Source organism: Peromyscus eremicus, chromosome 1, assembly GCF_949786415.1.
Source record: "Peromyscus eremicus chromosome 1, PerEre_H2_v1, whole genome shotgun sequence".
Classification (NCBI taxonomy): domain Eukaryota; kingdom Metazoa; phylum Chordata; class Mammalia; order Rodentia; family Cricetidae; genus Peromyscus; species Peromyscus eremicus.
Window position 1 is genome coordinate 67,287,469 of NC_081416.1, and position 26,035 is coordinate 67,313,503.

Genomic DNA, 26,035 nt, shown 5'->3' on the forward strand with positions numbered 1-26,035 from the left:
GCCAGTTGGGTCAAGCTGTCAAGCTTTTCAGATCTTCTGGCTATGTCCTCAGCCACCTGAGTGGTGGTTTTGTAAATATGAATCATCATACTTGGCTGTTTGTCTGTTTACAGTGCTTGGAATACAATCCAGGGTCTTGAATGTGCTAGGCCAGTGCCTCATCCCTGGGCTTCATCCTCAGCTTTGGCGTGTCTTACGAGGACACTAAATACATGGCTTGGAACTCAGCTTTAAGATCTCCTTTCATACTATACCCACAAGGTCTGTATCTCCAGAGACAGTCAGTAGTCACTTGGAGCTCATGGGGTGAGCAGGTGTGTGGTGGTAGGAGGTGCAAACAGTCTACAATACCCATGTTCTCCATTGAGGTATTTTCTGTTTCATTACATAAAATGTACCACACACACATATTAATAGGATGCACCTCACATTATCTCGTTGCTTATTTTTTATGTCCTTATTTATTTAATGTTACCCCCTTGATCTGATTTATACTATGAATAATATTTTGAATTCTCCTGTTGTTGGTCTGTCTCTTTCTGTATGTCTTACCAACTTTCACAATTTTTAGTGTATAAAAGATGAAGTGATTGTGGCTCAGGTGTTGATGTTTCAATATTTTTATTATTAATTGTGGGTTTTAACACTATTCTTCTTTGCAACAATGAACTTTTATTTTAGCTCTTGGCTTTTTTTTTTTTTCAATTATGAGGAATTATCCCCAGTTCCTCATGTCTTTCATTTGCTTAGTGTTTTTGCTTGTTTGTTTGCTTGTTTGTTTGTTTGTTTTTGTCTGTCCCTTCATTTTAACCCTCCTAAATCACGGGCCCTGGGTATGCTTGTAAATAGGTCCTTTATATAAACAGTCTAGCTGGGACTTGCTTTGTGAATAAAATTAGGAAACCTTTTGTTTGGGGCAGTGGGTTCAGCTCCTTCACATTCACCAACATAACTGATGCCTTTGGTCACTAATGTGTCTGTGAGACTTCTGTCCATCCATGCCGTGTATGTAAACATCTGTCTCTGTTGCCATCTGTATGTGGTGTGTTCTTGGTATTTAAGACCATCTAGCTTTTGGTTTGAGTGCTTGTGTTACAGATTCAATCCTGTGTCTGGTCATGTGTTTGTCATTGGATGGATATTCCCTTTGGCGTCCCTGACTTCTGCTTCATATCCACACAGTCAGATGAGCGAACCCTCATATCTGTCCCTCTTCCCAATGCCCTTATTTCAGTGGGGTTATTTCTACTCCATCAGATGATACACCATCTGGATGGTGATTTCCTATTTTTGTTTTAATTTTACATCTATAGTTAAATACAATTAATTCCTCCTGTTGTTTTTGCAATATTTACTGCCTAGGACTGCATTAGATTCATGTCACTCATAATTTCAAAGGTTTTAGTCCACCATGAGGAGGAACACACACACACACACACACACACACACACACACACACACACACACACAAATTTCTGAAGACAGATTACAAGGACTCATCTGTGGCTGAATCAGTGGATGGATCAAATTTTGAATAGACTACTGGGAGATGGTAGAATGGTAGGAGGTGGAACCTGATCATAGATGAGTGTGTGTGTGTGTGTGTGTGTGTGTTTGGGCACTTCTCCCGGGCATTTCTCAGCCAAATCCTGTTGATAACAAGATCAGCCATACAAGGAAAAGACTCATTTTCTAGTAAAGTTTTCCAAGAATGATGGGCACAGAATTCCCATTGTTCTTACGTACTTTGTGGCTTAGTATTCAAAGGTCAGCTGGACTGAAAAATCAAGTCTTGAGCTTATTATTCTTTCCTTTGAGTTGATTTTTTTCTTTTAATGCAATCTTGATCACTTATTGACAATTAGTTAATTAGTTATTGTTTCTGTGAAACTCAGACCCAGGGGCGTGCCCACACCAGGCAGGCATCCTGCTGCTGACTACGCACAGCATTATTGCTCTGTTTTGTTCACTGTTGTGGTTTCTATGCTGCTCTTAGAAACCTGACCTTAGCTGGACTCTGTCCCCCTTATAAATAATTAGATCTTTATATTTTAACACTCTCTGACTGTTTTTCTTCACCTTTGCAGCTTAATTCCTTTTCTTATGTATGTATGTATCAGAATTAATCATTCTGTGTCTGTTCTATCAGGTGCTGGGGTAAGGGTATTCCCACTGGGCTGAGTCAAGTTTTCTTTCTAAAAGTTTAACTGGATTCTAAATATAAATTGTAGTTTTCTTTAATTATTTGATTTCCAACTGCCAGGATTCCGTTTATATCTGTGTTGGATCCTCCTTGTCTGCCCGCCAACTACTTTCCTGGCGAGCGTTTCTCCTCACCCTCTTTCCTCTCTGTATGTCTTATTTTTCTCTTTGGATTTTCTACTTTTATTTTCCTTTATGCCTCTGTTTGATTTCCACCATTTTTTCTTGGCCACTATGATTTCTTTTCTTTTTTCTTTTTTTCAGACTGTCCACAGTCCCGTCCAGTGGACCCAGGACTTGCTATGTGATCTCCCAAATGCTGGACTGCAGGTGTGGGCCACCACGCCTGATCACTACCAACTATTTCTGTTATGACATTTCTCTACTTCTCTTCTAATTGTTTTTGCTTTTCTAAATGTAATCATTGTTTCATTTATTCTTATAATTTAAAAAAATTAGTTTTTTTGTTTTTTAGTTACCAAATACTTACTTAATTGCATTTAATTTAGTTTAGGGTTTTTCTTTTCTCTTTTTTAAAGATTGACTTTATTTGTGTATTTGTGTGTGTGTGTTTGTGTGTGTGTGTGAGAGAAAGAGAGAGAGAGAGCGAGAGAGAGAGCGAGAGAGAGAGAGAGCGAGAGAGAGAGCGAGAGAGAGAGAGCGAGAGAGAGAGAGCGAGAGAGAGAGCGAGAGAGAGAGAGAGAGAGAGAGAGAGAGAGAGAGAGAGAGAGAAAGAGAGAGAGAGAGAGCATTCACACATCTGAGTGCAGGTACCTTTGGAGGAGAAGCAGTCTCCTGGAGCTGGAGTTATAGGAGGCTGTGGGTGCTGGGAACCAAACTCTGGCTCTCTGAAAGAGCAGTAATTGCTCTTAACTGCTAAGCCTTCTCTCCATCTTCTAGGACTTTTTCTTACTTATTTTCTGCTTTATGGTTATTTAGGGGAAGAGAGAAGCTTGTGTACTTTCACCTTGAGGTTGTGTTTTTCTCATGGGGTTTCATGAATAAAGATCCCCCATGCTCCTGACCTTTATGTACATGGATGGTGGCTTGGGATGACCCAGCAACACATACTTTCCTTATGCACAACGCCCCCTTCTGTATGGATTGAGCAGAAGGCGTGCACCTTTCTACATTTGGTTTACCTTACAGAGCCCTATATTTCAGTGGTTCTCAACCTCTGGGTCAAGATACCTTTGGGGTGGGGGGGGAATCACATATCATGTAACCTGTATATCAGATATTACATTGTGATTCATAACAGTAGCAAAGTTACAGTTATAAAGTAGCAACGAAATAATTCTATGGTTGGGGGGTCACCACAACATGAGGAACTGTGTTAAAGGGTCGCGGCATTAGGGAGGTTGAGAACCACTGCTGTATTTCTGCACCTCACTGTCTCTCTCCAGGCTGGGCTTGGTCTTCAGTTACTTCCCTCTGGTTATGGCCCCTGTCCACAGGGAGCCTTTGTCACATCTCATACTTGACTTCCTGTTTCCTAACCTTGACTTCCTGTTTCCTAACCTGTTCTTTCTGTTCTTTCCAGAGCGTCTGCTGATCCTTCACAGGAAGGATGATGGGAGAGACTTAGGCGATAGTCTGTGGGATCTTGACATTTACCTGTCATGCTAACCCGGAGTGTTCAGGGCCCCTTTTAATTTTGTATGCTGAATGCCTGGGGCGTAGTGGGTCTGTTTTCTCTTCCTGCTGTGGGGTGAAGTTTGTGGAGGGTGTGTGGAGAGATTTGCCTTTAAGGCATCTCCACTTTCTTCATGGCTGGGAGGCTCCTTCTTGCGGCCTTCCTGGGCACAACTTCCTCCGTTAGCTTTTCCTGTTCTCACGGCACAAAGAAGTTGCATGTGTAGAAGAAGAGGAGCTGCAGCTACAACATTTGACTTGTGTGAAACTAAAACTACTTGGCAGTAATATCCAAAACATGTTTAATAAACTTTTAGGAACAACAATCTGTTCAACTTCCAATAAAACCAGAACCTCAGATGGTATCATCATCACATGCTTACTTAAAATTTCAGTGCTCTAGGGGATTTGAAAGTTTGAACAAAAGGTAAATCCTCTATGTTGAAATTTATCAAGGTTTTAATAATATATCAAAAAAATATTGTGTTTGTTATGTTTTTCAAAGCTCCATACAGAAATGGAAGCAAACAGGGCTGAACAAGGATAAGGCTGTGTGATCCGCAGGTCTTAACCTTGATTGGAACTACTCAGTGCTCCATGCTCATAAATAATTCCTCAACAGTGATTAGAAATGTGTTTATATGATAAAGTTACATTTCATAATGAGTCTCCCCATTCCGCAGATGATAAAGACAACTAGGATACACTTGTAGAAAATGCTGAAGTTTATTAAAGAAATAAATTATGAATCCAGCCAATGTGAAATAATAAGTGTGAAGCATATTATTTATGTACTCAAGTAATTATTCTCCTATTTTCTTCTAATATCCTATTGTTATTAGAAATTTTATACCCTATTAATCTCCCCCTAACTTCTTCCCACAGCATAACATTTGATTTAAGCACACACACATTACCCCCGCCTCTCCCACACACCAGCATTTGCACACGAGCAGGATCCTCCAAAGAAGAGAGACTGGCATTGACAGAATACAGTAGGAAGACTAAGATTCAAGGTGATAGACACATTCCTAGCAGTTCAGTAGGCTAGTTTCTAGCTGTATGTTCAAAGTATGAATTAGGAAATATGGCTCTTGCAGAGGATCTGGGTTTGGTTCTCAGCACCCACATGGCAGCTCACAACCATCTGTAGCTCCAGTTTCAGGGAATCCAATGCCCTCTTCTGACCTCTGTCAGCACTGTGTGCACATGGCACACATTATACACACGCAGGCACAACACTTGTACACATAAGCAAATAAAAATAAAAACTGTTCTTTGTGGCTTTTCAAAGAATGTATGAGTCAGGAAAGCTCAACTTGGAGGGAGCCCACGTACACGTGAAATGAATGACTGGAAGTTGGGGTGATATTTTTTTGTGTGAATCTTTGAACTTGGAAGGAATTCAGATTAAAAGGATTTGAAGCTTGGTGGTGGTAGTGCATGCCTTTAATCCCAGCACGTGGGAGACAGAGCCAGGTGGATCTCAGTGAGTTCGAGGCCAGCCTGGTCTACAGAGAGAGATCCAGGATAGACACTAAAACTACACAGAGAAAACCTGTCTCGAAAAACCAAAAATAAATAAATAAATAAATAAATAAATAAATAAATAAATAAATAAATAAATGAAAGGATTTTGAACAACACCTGACAGCCTGCAGATTCCTTAAGTGTTTCCAGCCACAGAGAAGTCTTGATTAAACACTTCTTCCTCCTGGAACTTTGTAATCCCTCATGAAATGCATGATTCCAATTAGTTTGATGCCACTGGAGGAGGAAGGTGCAATTTATTGACTGAGAGGTAGAGTCAGTGTGGGGCATTTGTTCTCTAACCATGAATAGCCAGGGGCTGACAATAGGATCAGTTTGCCTGATGTTCAATCATACCTTCTCTCAAATGGAAACATACAAATAAAGGGGCTGAAAGGAAATGTTGACAGCTGCCATTTCTGTGATGTTTTAGAGCTTATTTTTAAAAATATTACTTATTTTTAATGTATATGAGTGTTTCGCCTGGGTTTATGTTATGTGCACAATAAGCATGCAGTGCTCAGAGAGGGTACAAGGAACTGGGTTACAGGCAGTTGTGAAACACCATGTGGCTGCTGGGAACTGAATCCAGGTCCTCTGCAAGAGCAGCAAATACTCTTAACTACTGATCTATCTCTTCAGCCTGTTTTTTACACTTTTAAAAGTTAAAGTTCATTTATGGGTCATGAGAGATGGTTCAATTGGTAAAGTGTTTGCTATGCCAGCCTGCGGACCTGAGTTTGGATCCTCAGCACTAGTGGTATACCACTATAACCCCACCATTGGGGGAGGGCAAAGACAGGAGAATAGTGAGCTCCGGGTTCAATAAGAGTCTACCTTAAAAACGTAAGTTGAGGAGCAATCAAGACAGGCAACTGACATCATCCACATGCACATATGTGCATGCCCATATGACACATACATCCAACACACACACACATTTATACACATTATCAATTGAGGCACTGGAATCCTTTGACTTATGCAGAATTGGGGTTACCACCCCTGTTTGATAAGTAAGGACCTGTAGTTAAAGTAAGTTATTAAGAACACTTGGCCAATATTCAGTTGATATTCCTGGGAGGCCTGCTCATTTTTTTTTTTAAGGGAAATGGAGGAGGAATAGATATGGGGAAGAGAGAAAATCGAGGGACTGGGAGGAGAGGAGGGAGGGAGACTGTGGTTGGGATGTAATGTATGAGAGAATAATAATTAAAGAAAAAAAGACATTTGGCCAGCCTTTCAGAATACTTTGCATATGAGATGTCCTGGACAGGGCCATGTGTTAATTGTTTAGTCCTCCAGCTGGTGAAACTTTTTGTTGGGGTGATCCTGTGGCTGCATTCCTGCTGAGCTACTCTTGGCCTGGCTCCAGAGAGTAGCATCTAGCCCTCATCCACCTTTTGTTTAACTGATACCTTTTGTACTAGTTACTTTTCTTTAGATTTGATAAGACATCAAGATTACAGCAATGTACAGAAGAGTTTATTTCAGCTTGTGGTTCCAGAGGGAGAGTCCATAATGACAGGAACATCATGGCAGCAGGTGGCAGGCATGGCAGCAGGTGGCAGGCATGAAGGCAGGTGGCAGGCATGGCAGCAGGAACAGGAAGTTGAGAGCTCACATCTTGAACAGCCAACATGAAGCAGAGAGAGCAATTGAAAAGGTCATACACCTTTAAACTCTTAAAACCTGCCTCCAGTGACACACTTTCTCCAAGGCCACACCTCTTGAACTTCCCCAAACAGCACCACCAATTGGGGGCCAAGTGTTCAGATGCCCGAGTCTGTGGAGGATAGCCTCATTCAAACATCCACAAACGGTATTGCTGTGGAACATTCTTTGGACACTGTAAATATGTATTACTCTCATTGGATAATAAAGAGCTGATTGGCCTATAACTGGGCAGGAGACATTGGGCAGGAGAGCCAGGCTAGGAGGATTCTGGGAAGAAGGGCAGAATCAGAAGAGTTGCCAGGGGATGCAGAGAGAGCAAGACATGCTGGAGGACAGGTAAAGCCACGAGCCCCATGGCAGCACATAGATTAATAGAAATGGGTTAATTTAAGTTGTAAGTGTTAGTTAGTAATAAGCCTAAGCTATCGACCAAGCGTTTATAATTAACATTGAGTTTCCATGTCGGTTATTTGGGAACTGGCAGAAAGGAAAGGAAAGTCCATCCACAGGCTATCTAGTCACTGGCTCTTTTCAGGCTACCTTCTCCCCCTTCTCAACTGTGCCCTTCCACCCTGTGATGGTCAGCCTCCTCTCAGGCCCATGGCAGTAGAAGTGGCTTGCCATGGACTGAAACCTTCAGCTAACGTAAACCCAAATTGCTTCTCTCAGGTGTCTCCACAGGTATGAAAGCCTGACTAAAATACCCTCTGTCTCCTCGGTCATCTCTCAGCTGACTCCTCTGACTTTGGTACTTGCAAACCCACCTAGCATTGCCTATTTAAAATGTGCTTAGGAAGTCAGCATTGAAGTCTTCCAGCCACAGAATGCTAACTGACTCAGTCTAGATCGCCTAGACTTCACAGACAGCTGGGGAAAAGATCAAGAGAAGAAATCACAAGTGAAGAAACAGAACCAGCAATTAACACACAACGGTGGACAAGACTCTTCGTCTTCACACAAATCCAGTAGGGCTGGTGTGAGTTCACTTCATTTTCTGATACCATTCAGATCTGGATGCTCCATCAAAGAAGCAAAAGTCCTTGAAATTTGGAGCCTCTGAGATGATGCCAGAGCAGTTTTCAGTCAACAGAGACTGCGATTTCCAAGAAAGGCTGAAATCACTGAGAGCATTTCTTTTCCAACTATTTTCTGGACTGAGTTTCACCTCTGCTCATAAGTCTTGATCAGGTCAATATGAGACCAGTGCTCACACTTTCTGACACCTTCATCTAAATCATTTTTATTTTTTCTTTCCACTTTGGGGTTAAAAAAAATCTATCTTTAAAACAGGAGCAAAGTGTATTTTCCTGAGTCGAAATAGTGTGCACAGAAAGCCGTTATTATTTTTTTGTCATGTGTAATAAACACTTATTATTTTACGCACAGAAGAGTCAAATTTGATTCCTGTCAAGGAAGGGTCAGTGATAAGAACTTTATGAATCTCAAATCCCCAGTCAGGTTTTGTCAAGTAAGGTCAATGCTTACAGATCTGCTCTGAAACCCACTACAAATGGGCATGCACTTACAGACACACAGACATATGGACACACACACCACAAGCATGCATGCATGCATGCACACACACATACATGCACAAACGTATGTGCACATATATGCACATGCACACATGCAAACACACACAAATATGCACACACAATACACCCAGGAGAATTCAAAGAATTTTAGAGCATAAGACAGATTCGGCAGTCCTTGTCCATTTTTACACTGACTTAAACTGTTATTGGGTTCTAACACCAGTATTTCTGAGATAAAATTCAGACAGGGAGAGTTATTTGGTATTACTCCTTTTATGCCACCCTGGGAGCTGCACACTGGAAGTTAACACCCAATTTCTGGATTCATAGCTTACCGAGAGGAATATATTTCAGACAGATATTTGATTTCTACTATAAGCATTGATTGATTGGAATCCACTTTATGCATTTTTGGAAACAGCTATGAGTTGAAAAATCAGGGGCAGGAATGTTAGTTATTTTGTGATGGCAAGTGTAATTAATATTTTTAAACATGTCCCTCTCAGATGCTTTGGATCATCTGCTGTCTAAGTTGTAGGTAAGTAAATCATGTCTCCTTTGCTGGGCTAAGAGTGAAGTTGGACTCAGGTGCAGAAACACAGCCACCCTCTGCATGCAGCTCGCCCATCTCACCAGACCTGTAACTGCTGTTTGATATGCATTAAGTGGGCTCTTCTGGAATAGCCACACTTTCCATTTATACACAGGTCATAAACTGGCTCCCCCAGCGTTCTCACTGGCTGCTCATGTTGGAAACAAATGACTGAAAGTTTGAAATTGTGGTTAAAAACTCCTTCTAATCAAGAAAACTCATTTCCTGAGATCTAGACCTTGGAATTCTGATACGAATGTAGCTGGAATGTGGCATTCTGATAACCTGAAGTGGCTGGAAAAGGAAGAAGAGAAGAATATGAAGGTACCTGCGTACTCTGGGGTGCTTCCCTCTGGACCCTGGATTAGGCACAGACCACACCAAAGCATCCATTTCCAAGCACAACCAAATGCCAAGAGATCCTTTATTAAGCAAGACAAAGAGACAGGAGGCTGGATCGGCATCGGGCAGAAACAGCAGCAAATGGCTCTGCAAGAGTTAATTTTAAGAGGGATAAAGGAGAGATCTGTGTGTTACAACGAACTTGGATGTGTAAGTAAGTTCTGATTGGGTATTTTAATTAGGTTAGTCAAAATAATGGATTTTGATTGCCAGACCTTGATGTTTTGATAGTTGGACCTTGGTGATCAGCCTCAGGAATGAGTCAGTGGCCAAATAAGGGAATAGACCTTGGTGGCTAACTTTAGGAATGCAATCTGTTAATTTGGCAAGGGAAAGAAAGGTAAAAGGCAAAACCTATGGGTGTCACGTTTGCCATGCTCGGGCCTGCTAGAGACGTTCAGAGTACACCCTTGTTTTCCTTTTGTCTAACGATAACCTACAAGTTGATGAGAACGTGTTTGCTTCATTTCAATGAAACACGGTACAGTGCTGGTTTGTTTCTGTCTTTGATGCAAGGTGAGCTACTCACTCTCTCCTTGGCCTCCTTGGCACACTATCGTAATTCCATTGAGATAATACTAACTTGGAAGTTTTGTGTTTGATATAACTTGGTTCCTGTCTCTGCCCTCTAAGTTGAGGACTTCAAGCTTCCTGTTTTTGTTTTTGTTTTTTTCCTGCGACCATTTTTCATCCTTCCTGAATTCATCATCCAGCAGAAGTTAGAGAGCTGAATTCCAAGCATAAATCCATTTTCTCAAGACTCAGAGGCTCACCTTCAGCTTCCAAATATAGCATTTCTAGCTGCACACCATTAAGGGAGTACTCTAAGTTCCTCAGTCTGTGGATGTTCTAGACCCTGGGACACGGCCCTCCTACTGGTTTGACTCTACCCGGAATAATAATATGAATAATTACTAGAAAAACAATCAACCCTCCAACATTTTAAATTCAACATCCAAATGCTTTGATTATATGTGTGAAGGACCAAAACAGGTGCAACCTTTAGACTTTCAGACATTATACATATTTACATCCTGGAGTGACAGCATTCTTGCTGTATCTAATGGTATCTGATAGTGTAGTGATTTGAGAGCCACCGTCACCCATTGGAAATCTACACAAAGTAAGACTAGATGTGCTCTTACACACCTGCCATCCCAGCACTTGGGAGGCCCGAGACAGGAGCATTGGGAGTTGGTGGACATCTTGAGCTACTAGGGTTCAAGGTCAACCTGAGCTGCAGGGTGAGACCTTATCCCAAGCAAACAGACATGCAGCCAACACGCCAAAAGAGCAATATGAAAGAAGCATGTGTGCTCTTGAACCGTTACAAACCCCATTTCTCCTCAACAGAACTCGTGTTTTCACGGCGGCTTAGAACTGTCTCTAAGCACCATTTCCTCTGTCATTGAGAGTATGCGGCAGCCTTCTCCACCATTTCAAACAGTTTTCAAATGATTGTGGTCAGATTGCTCTGTTAGGCTTATGCTGGTTGAAGATATTTTTAAAAGCTTTGCTAATATACCGTGGACCAAAACAGCCTTAACATAAATTCTAATTAGTAATTCTTGAATTCACATAAAATTTCATTGAGGATATTTTTTTAGTAAAATGGATGAGTACTTCTGCAATTGTTTATATGCCCATGTGTGACTGTGGATGGACATGACACAGGAAAAATGTGATACAGTTCATTCCAAAACAGTGAAGTGCTGTATATACAGCTTGCTAACATAAACCAAGAGACAGAGGAGTTTCACGGGGGTATAACTGGACCTAGTTTTAGTTTTGTGAGGTTTTTTTTGTGGCACTGCTCACAGGAGTCTCCCATATCAATCATCGATCAAGAAAACGCCCCACATATTTACTGTTAGGCCAATCTAATGGAGACATTTTCTTCACTGAGGTTTTCTCTTCCCAAATGACTCTGGCTCATGTCATGTCGACAAAAAAACCAACCGCGGGATATTTGTTCTTCACCTTTTGAGGATTGTCTGTTTACTTTATTATCTCATTTATAGACTGGGTTGTTTGATTTCCAGGCATTTGGTTTTTAAGGTTTTTATATATATACTCCAGATATTAGTCTGTGTCGGTAGCCAAGCTCTTGCTGTTAGTCTCTTTCCTCTTGATTTCACGAAATCCTGGCTGGCAGCTGGCATTATTTCCAGAGCAGTTGACATCCTTGCCTGTGCCCATGTCGTGGAGCCTCTCACTCTTTCCTCTCACGGCTGCAGAGTTTTGGATCCTGTTCCCTTGGAAGCTGATTTTTGTACGGAGAGAAAGATGAGGATGTCACTTCATCCTCTGCACGTGAACACTCAGTTTCCCACTTACTGAAGAAAGTGTCTTTTCTCCAAAGTGCATTTCTGGATTCTTTTGTCAAAAATCAGGCTGCTCTAGCTACAGAGATTCACATCTGGTCCTCTACTCCACTCAGTTGATGTATGTGTCCATTTCTGCGGCTGCTCAGTGTTCACTTTTCAAAAGGCTCTGTTTCCCTGGTGACTTGTGCTCTCCACGGGACAACTTCCATCCACTCTTGTCACTCTGAAGAGCCTCCCTCTCTACGGAGCAGGAGCAGTGAGGGGCCTTCATGGCCACCGTCACCTCCTATTGCTGCAGGTTGTTTTGACTTGTTTATCTTCTCTCTTTCTCTGCATTAACCAGATCCACGCTCACTCTCTGCTTGTAGATTCCACCAAGCCCAGATGGGAAGTGTTGGGGGAAAACTGCTTTCAGTGTTACCACAGCCATGTCTGCAGGGTCACGTGCAGATGTTCTGCTGTCAACCCCCAAACAATCCAGTACAACAGTGCCCACGTATTTACATTGTGTTACCTACTTACGATCATCTAGAGATGGTTGGAACTGTACAGGCAATGAAGAAGGTTGCTTGCAATACTACGCCATTTTACAAGCGAGATGGGAACATCTGTGGATTTTTTAAAATCCTGAAACCAATCCACATAACCCCAGATATTGAGGAGAAGTTTAAGTCTGAGGTCGAAATGAATCTCAATAGTAAGACCAGGTCAGTATTTCTCCTTCCCTCCCTCACTCCCTCCTTCCCTCCCTTTCTCTTTCTCTTCCTTCATTTCTTACTTTCCAGAATCTAGGACCTCATGCTTGGACCCAATTTCTAAAAACATCTATGCCTAGCTCGAGTGTCACCTCACTAAGAACAACACTGACCCCTCATCCCAGTTCAAGTTCAGAGTCCTGACCTCCCACCGCTCCAGAGCCACCTTCTTTTCTAGCTCTTTTTTTTAAAGCAGCAGTTAGTATATTAATATGCTTCAATTAATTTGTATATTAATTCACAGTTTATGAAGTTCCACACATTCAGGAGACTTTGAATCCGGGGTTTGCTAACATATCCCACACAACAAAACAGTGCTGGACACTTAGTGGGCACTCAATAAATATTCGCTGAATGAGCGAATAAGCTGTGAATGGTTCTGCTCACTCCTTAGTAAGTGAGACAGGGCCGACTTCCAATAAGCACATTAGGATTTCCAGTGGCTTGAAGCACAATCGATGCAGGAAGCTTCACCTGAATTAATAGCTTGTCTTCAGAATAAAAGTTTAAAGAGAAACTCTGCCAATGTTGTTTTATGACTATTCCCTTGCAGGAACAGACAGAAGAATAGCACAGGCTGCTGGCTCCCTTCCCAGCCTAGAACTGAAGATGCCGAGGAAGGAGGAAGGCACTGTATGGCTGTAGAGATGAGATCACAGGGAACTGCAGGTAGGCAGGTGAAGATGTGGCCTAATGTCAGGAGCAAATAACAGCCTAGCACAGGCATGTGACGGTGGGCAGCACTCACATGCAAACATATGCCCATGTGCATGAAGACACACACACACACACACACACACACACACACACACACACACACACAGAAGCCAGAAGTTGATGTTGAACATTGTGGTAGTTTGAAAGTGGCCCTATTGGAGTAGGTGTGATCTTGATGGACAAAGTGTATCACTGTGTAGTCAGGCTTTGAAGTCTCAAACATGCTCAAGATACCACCCAGTGTCTCAGACCACTTCCTGTTGCCTGTGAGTCAAGATATAAGAACTCTCAGCTACTCTCTAGCACCATGTCCACCTACATGCTGCCTTGCTTCCTGCTATGATGATAACGGACTAAACCTCTGAACTGCAAGCCAGCCACTACAATTAAATGTTTTCCTTTATAGGAGTCACCATGGTCACGGTGTCTCTTCACAGCAATAGAAACCCTGAGACAGGTATCTTCCTCAATTGCTCTCCACCCTCTATGCTGAGGCTAGCCAGCTTGTTTCAGAGATCCCTTGTCTTTCTCTCCTGAGGGCTGGGATTATATGCCACACCCACCCAGCATTATGGGGGTGTTGCAGATATATACCCCAGTCCTTGCCCTTATGTAGCAAGGGCTTTACCCACTGAGCCATTATCCCATCCTCTCCCTGTTTTTCAGGGTTTCACCAGGCAGCCTTTGGTGGCCTTGAGCTTCTAGCTGCTTAACTGAGTGAGTTTCCCTTTGCAGCACTGGCCTAGGCTGGGGGAGGTATGTGGGACAAAGCCATAATGTCAATACCCCAGCACTAGGGGACAGAGGCTGAGCAACGAGAGTGACAGCCCTCCTGTGTCAGGCAGGGGGTGTTCTGGAGGCCCTTTGAGGTTTGAATGTTAAAAAGAAGAGGAATGTCCCCCTAAGGAAAGTGGCAGTTGATATGGGCAGTGACTACTCATGACCCCTCCAAGGCACAGCAAGTGTGGCTGCCAGTCTTGGTCATGTTTCTATAGGCTTCCTTTTTGGAGAACCCTCGCTTCCTTAGTCTACTTAGAACAGGCAAGCTATGACCTTGGCTCTATTACTCCATAATAAAACTGACCTTCTAAGAAGACAACATTCTCGGCGGGGGAGAACGTCTCCCTAAGAAAAGTTATCCAGCTACTAAATAGAACAGAACATCCAAAGTGAAAGGAAAGGGAAGAGATGAGAGGTGGAGAAGGCGAAATAGAACACTCTGTCCTGGACCAGCAGGAAGAACGGGGACAGAGTGAGCAAGGCTCTGATCAGCAGAGTCCCAGGGAGGAGAGCAAGCACGGCCAAGTGGAAATGTTCCCTGCAAAGCCCTGAAGTTTTGAAACAAACGGCACAGCAATAAAGCAGAGGGTAGGTGAGGCCAAAAATGCATCAGTGACCCAGAAATTCAGATCGGGAAACCCGTCTAGCAGCAGGAAGGGATAAAAAAGATGAAAACTGTAATAGAAAAGTTGAGATGTAAAGGATAATGTGCGTGAGAACACGCCAGAGCACAAGGGACATGCAAGAATGTATACATATAAAGGATAGTATGTGCTCCAAAACCAAAAAAACACACTTTAGAAAGAGAAGCAATTTCTAAGAAGTTAAAATATTTAAGCATCTGGTTGCAAAATCTCATAGGCTCCTAACTATATGAATAAGAAAAGACCTCTACCACCTGTAATTTGACTCAAAGACGAAGATAGAATGCCGCGGGCTTTGGAGTAGGAAAGACTGATCACTCACAGGGTAATGAGGATCAGTATGTTCTACACTCCTACGAACAGTCGGGCAGTTAGAACATGATTCACAGCTAGCTCCAGGATGAGACCAACGTGGAGGCAACGCCAGCCAGTGCAGACGTAAGGCTCAGGAATCGTGTTTTGCAAAGATCTCCGAAAACCCCACTGGAGGATATTCCCCACAAGGGGGTTAAAAAGTCACAACAAGTAACTGAAACAAAGATGAATTACCAGGTAGATAAGTCACTTGATTAAAATAGAGTCCCCCAAACCAAGAAGCCCCAAAGAAAGTTGGGATGGAGGAATGAAGGATGAGGAGAGAATATGCAAGCCCTTCTGAACCCAAAATCCAAAGGATAAAAACTTCAAAAACAGTTCGGCTGAGTTGAGTTTTGATTTTAGAATGATTAGTATACATAAATGTCTGATGATTTCTTTTCAGAATTATTCACACTAAATGTCTTCTTGCCCTTAATCCAAGTCCGATCTCTTTTTAAAGTTCTTTCTAGAAATTAGTTCTTTGAGAATTTTGTACAGTGTGTTTTGGTCATATTCATCCCTCTCCAACTCCTCCCAAATACACGCGCCCCCCCCATACCCACCCTCCCCCAACTCTTCCCAAATACACTCCCCTCTCTCCCCACCCTCCCCCAAATCCTCCCAAATACACTCCCCTCTCTACCCACCCAATTTGTGTTCTTTTCTTTCTTTTCCCCCCACTCATCAAATCCAAGTGTACCCTTGTTAAGAGACATCTCAGGAAGTCGGTCAGGGTTCGATACTTGCTAATGCTCTATCAGTGGGCTTCTCTTCTTGCACTGGTTGACTGTGTACCAGTGTGTTGTCCCCAAGGCCAGGCAGGGATGGATGGGTTTATTTCAGCCCACAGCTCAATAATAGTCCATTATCATGGCGGGGAGGTCAAGTGGTAGGAGCTTGGAGCAGCTGGCTGCACAATGCACATAATCAGGAAGCAGAGAGTGATGGATGAATGTGTATCATGGCTCATGTGGGTCCCAGGAATCAAACCCAGGTCATCAGGCTTGGTAACAACAAGTGCCTTTACACACTGAGCTACTTTACTGGCCCCCCAAAAAAGTCCTTTCAAATTCAATCTGCAGGACCACACAAAGGAAAGACAAACTACTATAATAGCAACAATACCAAACCCCACCAGCTGTTGAAACATACCAAGATGAAGTCCAGCACTATACTACCAATGAACAAAGAAAGTGGTAACAGCAGGAAGGCTGGGAAGCTAAAAACTGATGAACTATGCATTTAAGCTTCACTGTCCAGGTATGTAAAAATTCAGATAAATAGCAGCTTATCAAAATTTAAATCTGACAGCTGACCATAAATTTCATCTTATCTAGTAAGTTCTGGACCTGCTTATCTTGTGTGACACACAGCACCAATTATTTCTAGCAAAATCAACACAGCGAACATTGTGTAAGGGCACATTGGATTGTTAGTCATATCCATGGATGTTCATGCCAAGAGCATCATTGTGTAAGAGTACATTGGTTTGTCGGTCATATCTATGGATGTTCGTGCCAAGGGTATCATGGAGTAAGGGCACATTATTTCGTCACATTCATGGACGTTCATGTCAAGAGCATGAAATCTTAGCTTCCAGTTTCTGAGCCTTGAATGGGCAAAGCATTGGGGAGTATCCCTCTGGGGCCCTAATGCTCAGCTCATAAGGAGGATCCCAGGACATCCACTGAGGGGGCAGCTGCAGCCCCTGCTTCCTGCACAAGACTTTCCAGACTGTTATAATTGTTTCTGATACACAAAGCCCCCAACCTCGTAATTCAAACACATCATAAAATAGCACTTGAGGAAGGAAGAGAAATAAACACAGGGTTATTTAAAGCCCTTTAAGTGGGTCCTAAGCTACAGTCTTGTGAACATTTAATGCTGGGCACAGTTCAGTGGGCAATAAATAAAATGGCCTGGGAAGAAGTGGGACATTTTCTGATAGAATGAGCATTCCCTGCCCCGAGGAAAGGTTCTGTAAAACAAGTGCCTCTCAGTATGTGATATGCAGACCATGCATCTGGCCGCTTCCTCTTATTTGACATTGTGTCCTGTAGTGTTCTGAAATACCACAGTAAGTGATAGGTTTTGGCTTGATGTAAATTCTCTTCTCCCTCCCTCCCTCCTCCCCTCTCTCCCTCCTTCTCTTCTTCCTTTCATGAATATTCCTAAATATACCATATACATTTCAATTTTTAAATTTACTTTCATTTTATGTGTATGGGTGTTTTGCCTTCGTGTATGTGTGTGTTTGTGTGTGTGTGCACTCTACATGTGTGCATAGTACCCATGGAAGACAGAAGAAGGCATTAGATTATCTGAAACTGAAATTATAGTGTGAGCTGCTGCTATGTGGGTGCTGGGAATCAACTCAGGGCCTCTGGAGGAGCAGCCAGTGCTTTTTACCACAAAGTCATCTCCCCAGCCCAAATATGTATAATTTAATATAAGCAATTAGAGTAGCAAGTAAAAAACAAAACTACCTCAAATCCCATGATCCACACAGGAAACCCAATACACAATCCCCTTTGGAATATTTCTCTCACTTCTTCACTTCTTCCCCTTGCTTCATCTCTCTCTCTCACACACACACACACACACACACACACACACACACACACACAGAGACAGAGACAGAGACAGAGAGAGACAGAGACAGAAACAGAGACAGAGACAGAGACAGAAACAGAGAGAGAGACACACACAGAGAACACAAATGTAAATTTCTAAAATAGGATAAGCATTCATTCAAACCTTCCAAATCTAGTCAACATTTAAACTGATTTTAGTTTTTCTAAGTCGTAAATAACACTGTATTGTGTATCTTTATGAAGACAGGTCTTCTTCATGCTCCCATCCGTATTTAGAATTGCTATCTTGGGCTAAATCCCAGCGGGGAATTAATTATTAAACCAAAGACTATAAACAGGTTAGAGTCTTAATACATTGCCCAACTGATTCCAAAGACAGTAACACTTATACACTGCAACCTACCGTGTGTGGGCTGCCCATGGCAACTCACTCTCACCAGCAGAGTAAAATTAAAATGGCCTTTTATTGTAGTGAGGCCATTCATTTAGTACCTGTTCTTATTCATTGCCTGCTGGAGATAGTGAGAAAGACCCACAGTTCTTCTTGAGGGATTTGCTAGCTAGTGGTGGAGACAGGAAGTCTCTGGAGTACAGGGCGTGTCACCTGACATTCATCCTCTCTTCTCCCTGAAACAGCCTGTTGAGTACCACCCCGTTCCAAGTGAGAGCCCTGACTCGGTTTCCCTCTCAAGGCTGCCTCTGCTCCAAAGTTGCTAGAATGGGCAGCAGCATCTTTTGAGGAGGGAGAAAGGGTATGGACACCCATGGCAAAAGAGAAGGCATTTGGGGAGGATGAAGAGTTGGCTCAGGGATTAAGAGTACTTGCTACTTTTGCAGAGGACCTAGGTTTGGTTTCTAGCACCTAGGTTTGGTTCACAGCCAGCTGTGAATTCACTTTCAGAGGATCTGATGCCCTCTCCTGGCCTCCATAGGTACCAGGTATGCATGTGGTGCACATACATGTATACAGGTGCTCATACATACACATAAGAATATTTTTTTAAAAGGAAGACAAGCGTTCTCCACAGTGCAGCTGGCTGGCTACATGAAGCCCACCCCTGAGCCGATGCAGCCCCCTCCAAGCCATGTTCGAGTGTAACCCCACACAGATATGAGTAGAAGGATCCTGCTTCCCTTCCCTAGTGCCAGGTCCTAGAGGACAGTTTGCTCTTTCCCAGATTTTTCCCACAGTCGGCCTGGTCAAAGAAGGTGAGAGAAGTTTTACAAAAACATGGGAGGAAGGTGATGCTGGACCAGGCTGAATTTACTGATATAAATTCAATTCAGCCCCACTAAGTAGAGATTCCATACTTAATGTTGATGTTTAAGGAGGTAGAAAAGGGCTTGTGTCTTTGACTGGATGGCTGATGCATGGATCAGAATGATGAGACCTGCCCCCAAGTTTACTACAGAGGAAGGAATAACAGGCTTGGGAAGTGAGTTTGTCATGGAAGACCTCATGCACATTGGGAAGGTCCAGAGAACACACCTTTTTAACCATGAGTGTGAAGAAAGTAAGTAGTGAAGGACCCTGGCATCTTCAAAGGCATCTGTGATTTCTCTCCAGGAAGCTTACATGCAAAGGGGGAGATTGGATCCTGGGAGGAAGGATTGAAACCAGGAGTAGTGACCAGAATGGACAACAGAGCTAAAGGTACCATGGGAGCTCTCTGGCCTGCACAGAGCACTGGTGTCAGACAATGACTTGTGGTATCTCTAGGAGTGAAATGGGAAAGCATCACATTCTTACTTTCTCTGCTATAGAACAGAAGAGGTCTAGGTCAAATGAAAACAGTCTGATCTGAGTCACTCAAAGTCAGCATCCTCCATCATCAGAACTGGAGCCAGAGAAGAACCATAAACCTTAGATGCAGAGACTAGGTCTCCTTGAGATGGGACCAGAACCTGTGGGTGAGGAGGCAGCTGGATCCCTATAGATGGGACCTACAAATCTTAAATGAGGATGATCTTGAGCCCCATTGAGGTGATCCATAACTCTTGAATGAAGAAGAGGTTGAGTCCCTCTCAAGGAGCCCAGTCACTGTTGCCAGATACTTACTGTGCTCATCTTCATCCCAGACTATTCAAAGGGACCTACAGAATTCCACAAAGGTAGCTGTACACTGGGGAACTGGAAGTAAAGACTTCTTGGGGACTGCTAGAAAAGGGCTGTGAACTGCTCTTCATCCCAGCAGACATGTAATATGATGACAATCCACCAGAGTAGGGCTATGGAGGTCAAATGGTTGTGCAGGTCCATCTAGCAGGAGGCCAGTGGGTCTTCAAACTATCCTGTACCTGTTTCTCCATTCAAGAGGAATACATCACCATAATGGGAACACCTTACTGTGGCAGGATCCCCATGTTATGGTCTTTGGAGTCAGAATGGAGTCAGTGGGTGATCACAGGCCAGTTCCTTAACCTCCTACAGGCTTCCAATCTGTAAGAGGGTGTAACCATCATAGCCACCTCCCAAGTGCTGTAAGGAATTAGTGAGGTCAGGTATGTGTAACTGTCTGTTCAACATTGATAAAACTATACTTCCACCTGCATATACCACAACACACGCAAACACACACACACACACACACACACACACACACAGCATATGGAACAAATCCTAGACAAGTAATTTATTCATAAACACTTTGGTGCATATATAATTAGTATCACCAGAGGGCTGGGCTATTGGACATGCTATAGGGCATTCATTATTTTGATTATGTTAACTGAGGGGGAAGACCTGTCCATCCTGGGCTGAGATCTTGCACTGTTTATTGTAGATGTAACCAACCATCTTATTAAATAAGAAACACAGAACCAATGCAAAGAAGAAAGCCAAGAGATCAGAGCTAAGAGCCTTACCCTGCAGCTAGCCTCTTCAACTAAGAGACCTCTCCGAAAGAGAGCTACTTCCTGTGTGTCTGTCTTTATATAGTCTTTCTGTTCTGCCTTCTCATTGGTTGTAAACCCAAACACATGACTGCCTCGTCACTGCCTGTCTGTAGAGACTTCCAGGTCTTCTATGGTTGGTATTGAGATTAAAGACGTGTGTCTCCAATGCTGGCTGTATCCCTGAACACACAGAGATCTACCTAGCTCTGCCTACCAAGTGCTGGGATTAAAGGCGTGCGCCACCACCGCCATGCTCTTGCTATGGCTCTAATAGCTTTGACCCCCAGGCAATTTTATTTATTAACATACAGTTAAAATCACATTTCAGTACAAATAAAATACCACCATAGTTTATTTAAGTGGAGAAAGAGGACTGAGCAGTGGCAAGCATCCACCACCCTGGGCTTCCAGATTGTGGATATTATGCAGTAATCTGCCCCAGGTTCCTGTCTTCTTGACCTCCCTGCCATGATAACAGACTACTGAAAGGTGAGCTGAAATAAACCCTTTCTCATTGGAGCTGCTTTTGTCTGGGTATTTTTATCACACTCACAGAAGAGTAACTAAGATAGTACCTATCTTTAAAAGTTAAAGTACATTTAACAAACACTTTACAGCCCAGTACATCTTTAATAGCAACTATCCAGAGTTTAAATTTCTACATTGTTAAAATTATTTTAAGTTAGAATATTTTTTTTCATTTCATCTTATGTGTATGTGTTTTGCCTGTGCACTGTGTATGCACCCTCAGAGGTCAGAAGAAGGTGTCTGATCCCCTGGGACTGAAGTTACAGACAGTTGCAAGGCATCACTGTGGGTGCTGGGAGCCAAACCTGGGTCCTTTGGAAAAGCAGACAGTGCTGTTAACTATTGAGCCATCTTTCCTGCCACGTATTTTAGTTTTTTTTTTTTTTTAATCAGGATTAACAGGAACTGGGAAGACGGCTCAGTGGGTAAAGCGCTTACTGTGCAAGCCTGAGGACCTGAGTTGGGATCTGCAGTGGTCACACACAGTGGGCTCAATGAACACACACCAGCAACCCCACTGCTGGGAGTGCAGACACAAACCAATCCCAGAGCCTCTCTGGGCAGCTAGCCTGGCCCAAACAGCAAGCTCAGATTCAGAGCGAGAACTTGTCCCAAACGTAAGTTGGAAAGCATTAGACAAAGATACCCAAAGACAGCTTCTGGCTTCTACACATGCACACACAAGTGATCAAACACATGCCTATACCACAGTACACACACACACACACACACACACACACACACACACACATACACACACACACCATATATATGTATATGTATATATGTACACACATGTCAGTACATAGCAATCAATAGATCAGTTCTCTTTGAATTCTCATTGATCTGTCTATTAATAATTTACTGTCCATTTGTCTGTTTCTATCTCTTTTTTATTTTTGTTTCTCTTGGATAAATGCCCACTTCTCACATGGCTATGTTATACAGTAAGTATATGTACAACTTTGAAAGACATTGCCCAGAAATTATCCACAGTGGCTGCACTGTTTCCCGTTCCACAAGCAGCATCCTGGCAGCCCTTGGCTGTCGGGCATTTTCTTTCAACCATCTGAAAGGTGTGCACTGGAATGGCCTCCCCTGTGACCATCACCAGCTGGGCATCACTTCAGCTGCTTCTCTTCTTCCATGAAGCATCTGGTCAAGGCATTTTTATTTTATTTGAGTTGTTTGCCTTTCATGATTATACATAATATATTTATTAATGCATATATGTCAAAGGGGTCATAGTCTTGCCCTTGCCTCTCTTTATCGTGTCCAGTATATCATATTTTCCTCCATGGGATTTGCCTAATTATTTTCTTACAAATATCTTTTGAATGTTAACATTTAAAAATTTTTTACAAATGGCAATTTATATAATCTTTTCCCTTTATAATTCAAAAGGCTTTCTTTCTTTCTTTTCTTTCTTTCTTTCTTTTTTTCTTTCCTTCTCTCCTTCCTTCCTTCCTCCCTCCCTCCCTCTCTTCCTTCCTTCCTTCCTTCCTGTCTGTCTGTCTTTTTTTTTTTTTGTCCAATTCTATATCTACCAATCTGGCCAGACACATCTCTTTACTCATTCCTGTTTCTCAGCAGCATTCTGAATATTCTCACATACAGACTTGCATTTGTTCTGTTTAATTGACTACTAAGTCAGTTGATACTGCGCTGACTAGTTTTATGTCAACTTGACACAAGGTAGAGTCATCTGAGAGGAGGGAGCTGTAATTGAGAAAATGCCTTCATAAGACTGGGCTGTAGGCAAACCTGTAGGGCAGTTTCTTAGTTGGTGATTGGTGGGGAAGAGTCCAGCGCATTGTGTGTGGTGATCCTGGGTTCTACAAGAAAGCCAGCTGAGCAAGCCCTGGGGAGCAAGCCAGTAAGTAGCACTCCTCCATGGCCTTTGCATCAGCTCCTGCCTCCAGGTTAATTCCTACTTTGAGTGCCTGCCTTGGCTTCCTTTAGCAGAATGTGACTTGGGATATATAAGCCAAATAAACCCTTTCCTCCCCAATTTGCTTTTTGGTCATGGTGTTTTATCACAGCAATAGTTACCCTAAGAATACTTCTGGTCTCATAAACAAGATGGTGTTTAAGTCATTTGTTGTTGTTCTTTTCTGTGTTTTGGGACTATCCCTCCCACCACCACTGCTTAGGTGTTGTCTCACTTGATAACAGAGTGACAGGTTGTGCTTTTCTGCCCTAGTCTGAAAAGACTCTCGCTTCAACCTCCAATCCAGTCACAATAGTTTCTCCCTACTGGAGGGCAGTATTTGGTCTTTGGAACTTAGTTGACTAGCGATGTAATCGTAAAATCAGTTGAAAGAATACATTCTCTTCATTATTACTCATTTCATACACAGACGGGTTTCTGTGATCTCACTTGTTTCTAACTTCAGGGTTTGCTTCTGTTGATTTAATTCTAGCATTTGAATGCAGGGTATTCATGAGTTCAAAGGCGTCTTGCTTCCTTTTGTCCTCCATCATCTCCCATTTAGTGATGACTTTATTAGCTTTAACTTTATTGTCCTCAAGGGTTTTCTTTTAGTCATTATAGTTTTTTTTTTCCAGTTCCCTCCTTTCTTTTACAAATTTAGCATGAAACACACCCCTCTGATTGATTCTTGCAAGTCACAGATCCTGGGGACTGCTTTACTCGTGTGCTCAGGTGACATTCTCCTGCGTGTGGATGGCTGTATAGTACTCCCTTGGTTGACGTGATATTTGGTTTGTGTTCTGACAAATAAAGCTTGCCTGAAGATCAGAGGGTAGAGCTAGCCACTAGTTAACCATAGAGGTCTGTGCAGACAGGAGACAGGAAGTGATGTGATTGGGCAGAGAGAGGAATATAAGGTGAGAGGAGATGAGAGCTCAACCCTTTTCGGTCTGAGGAGACAGAGAGGCAAGAGGTGACTGTGGCTGCCCCTTTGCTTCTCTGATCTTTCAGCTTCTATCCTAATATCTGATTCTGGGTTTTTATTGATAAGACCAATTAGACTTGCACTTCACTTGGTGTGTGTACTGTGATGGTCTTTTGCTGAGAGATACCTGAGTCACCTCAGGTCTGTCGTTAATACAAGCCAAGACGTGACAAGATTTTGGTGTATGTTGTCTCGTTCTTACAGGCATAAATCTTCAAGGTAAACTTCCAGAAGAGAGATTGCTGGCACAAAGGTAAATACATATTTGATTTTATGAGATATTGCCTAATGTCCCTATCAACAGGCTTTCTACAATTTTATGCCATCAGAACTATGTGAAACAGCACCTCCCCTGCATCCAGGGCTACACTGATGAGCATAATGATTCTTTTGGCTATACCTAAAATATTCCCCTAGACCACTACAGTTTCTCAGAACATAGAATAAATTTCACTTGCTGGTAGGTTCCAGTCAGTAAGGCAGTGCCCTAGATTATATGTGCTACTTTAACAAAATACCCAAGACTGAGTGATTTATAAGTAATCGATTTAGGTCTCATGGCTCTGGAGACTGGGAAACCCAAACACTGAGCACCCAGAAGATGGGTGTCAGGTTGCTGCTCCATGACAAAGTCTTGTCGCTGTGCCTTCTAGAGAAAAGGAAGGCTGTCTTCGAAGAACCAGAGAACACTGGCTCCAGCCTCCAACCCTTTTACAAAGGTGCAAAACTTTCAATCACTTGTGAGAGGCCCATATCTCACTCCTGTTCCAGCTTGGGTTTTGGAAGGAATACCATTGTTTTGACCACAGATGACAGGTAAGCCCTGCCCTCCTTGAATATTCAAATTATGTGGATATTTTAAGCCCTGCCCTCCACAAATATTCGAAGTATATGGCTATTTTTTTTCAAGCATTCTCATTAGAAACCTAAAATATTTTATATTTTCAACCTCTTGACACAATGACAAACAGAACACAACAGGCTAGTGGCTGAGCAGATTAGGTGTGGGCAATTCATCACTTTCACCACAAATATGTAGGAAAAGTTTAATTATAAATAATGCCAAGATTAATGGTGCTATTGCTAAGCTTGTATATAATTTTTACTTAATTACATTCTGAAGCCAAATGCAAGCATTGAGCACACAAGCATCTGTGACAGTCAGTTTTGATGGTTGACACAGTCTGGAATCCCCTGTGAGAGTCTCAATGAAGGAAATCATGTAGGCCAGGCTCTCTTGGGATATGCCTTTGAAAGTTTTCTTTCTTCTTTTTTAAAGATTTATTTATTTTATATTGTATGTATGAGTGTTTACCTGCATATTGGTATGTGTATCACATGCACGCTTGGTACCCACAGAGGCCAGAAGAGGGTGTCAGAGCTCCTGGAACTGGAGTGACAAATAATTAGGAGCCGCCATGTGGGTGCTGGGAACTAAACTTGAGTCTTCTGCAAGAGCAGAAAGCTTTCTAACTGCTAAGCCATCTTTCCCCCACTGTGAGGGATTTTCTTAATTGGATTAATTGAAGTGGGAAGGCTCACCCTGGATGTGGCCTGAACCATTTCATGGGACAGGTCCTGACTGCATGCAAAGGAGAAAGCAAGCTAAACACACAAAGGTTCTCTCTGGCTATCCTTGATGATGACTGTGACTAGTTGCTTCATGTCCCCACTGCTATGACTTTCCAGCAATGAGAGGTGGTAACCTGGAATTGTGAGCTGAAATAATCCTTTTCTCCCCCATTTGCTTCTATCAGGGTGTCAGTCACAGCATGAGGAAAGGAGACTAAGACGTCCATAAACATTTGCTGAAGGATGCCATGCCTTTTACTCTTCAACTGGATCTGACATGTAATTACAGTTACATGCCAGTTAATTATTACTATAATTACTTATCAATTTAGCTGCATATCACCGTGTTAATAAAAATTAAGTGATACGACATGA

General features: G+C 42.6%; 1 long non-coding RNA gene across 2 annotated transcripts; it reads left to right on the forward strand.

The window, feature by feature from the left end:
* On the forward strand, nucleotides 1-26,035 carry LOC131899130 (uncharacterized). 2 transcript variants are annotated; one of them, XR_009376059.1, is made up of 8 exons: nucleotides 1-261; nucleotides 13,209-13,324; nucleotides 16,236-16,413; nucleotides 19,315-19,401; nucleotides 20,971-21,131; nucleotides 24,293-24,341; nucleotides 24,742-24,904; nucleotides 25,846-26,035. It is a non-coding gene; the product is annotated as an uncharacterized LOC131899130 (long non-coding RNA). The 2 variants fall into 2 exon arrangements; XR_009376058.1 differs by lacking the exon at nucleotides 20,971-21,131.